General features: G+C 52.0%; 2 protein-coding genes across 2 annotated transcripts in view; both read left to right on the top strand.

Moving 5' to 3' along the window:
- LOC127752056 (uncharacterized) overlaps positions 1-1,160 on the top strand; it is a 34,003-nt gene that overhangs the window by 4,034 nt on the left and 28,809 nt on the right. The window lies entirely within an intron of this gene.
- Positions 1-1,160, top strand: part of LOC113215814 (pyrokinin-1 receptor-like) — a 29,249-nt gene that overhangs the window by 10,629 nt on the left and 17,460 nt on the right. The gene's annotated exons all lie outside the window — the stretch shown is intronic.

Below are 1,160 nucleotides of genomic sequence, written 5' to 3'. Positions count from 1 at the left end.
GGGGGGAGTAGAGGGCGCCTGGGCTCTAATCTGCGAAAGGAAGCGAGACCAAGAGGACAATGCGTAAATCGAGTAGAGTCGAGCGCACGGGGTGGGGGCGGGGTGTGAATCGTCGCCGAGGACTGGAACCGTTCAAGAGAGGGGGGGGGATATTATACACCCTCAAATTAACTTTCAGCCTTAACTATGTTCAGTTCAGAGATCATTAGAGACACCCATGATATTTGTACCCCGGGGGTAAAAAAACAAAAAACATGAGGGTCCTACATAAACTATGACATTGATAGTGATGCCGTAAGAATTTTACCCTCCCCCACCCCCAGCTCATTAGGGCCCCCTATGATAATTGTAACCATGGGTAAAAGTATCATGGGGGTTCTCGATGAACTCCGAATACAATACACTGATGCCGTATAAGATTTTTATCCCCCACTCCCCCTCAGGGCAGGTGGTATCCGAGCGGTCCTGCGCGGCGCGCCCGCCCGGGCCGCTCGCCCGGGCCGCTCGCCCGGGCCGCCCGCGCAGCCCTGGGTAGGCACTCCCGCCGGGCTCGCGTGCCGCCGGGCAGCCCGCCTCCCAGGGGCCCCCGAGGAGGACAAAAGCAAAGCTCTGCTGCGCCGCCAAAACTTGCAGCAGCAGCAGCTCCGCACGGTGAAGCACGAGCACGAGTTCTCCACTCACCAACTCGTTCTTCGGTGTGAAAAATATCCTCGTGTATTTTACAAGATTTATTGCAGCTGATTTTTAGTTTTTAAAGTATGTAGTAAAAGTTGCGACAGCCCGTTTCTTGCTTGTCGATCAACTCCCAGTCAATGCGAAGAACTCTGAAAAATTTCTATTTGCGATTGGAATTTCACGACACACATTATGGTGATTTTTCCCGTTAGCCTACAGCTATTCTTCACTGTGTATACTGAAAATGCCGGAGTCACGCGTGTCCGCAACTGGATAAGGGCGACAAGTTGCTTTCAATTTCGTATATCTCCCCGCAGAAAGTGACGGTTGCTTTCGTCGCTCTTTCTGCTTATCGCCATGCCTCCACAAAGTCATAAAACACAGTGCGTCGAATCGTCATACGCACCACTCCGTTTTCTCTTTATACTGCTCCGTTACACTGTAAGACGCGCGGGTTTGTAGTTGTAGTTCGCCACTACTCTACT

This window comes from Frankliniella occidentalis, unplaced genomic scaffold (genome assembly GCF_000697945.3).
Source record: "Frankliniella occidentalis isolate FOCC.00 unplaced genomic scaffold, Focc_3.1 Scaffold9, whole genome shotgun sequence".
Taxonomy (NCBI): Eukaryota; Metazoa; Arthropoda; class Insecta; order Thysanoptera; family Thripidae; genus Frankliniella; species Frankliniella occidentalis.
Note: the sequence above shows the minus strand (reverse complement) of the source record. Positions and strands in the feature narration are given on the sequence as shown.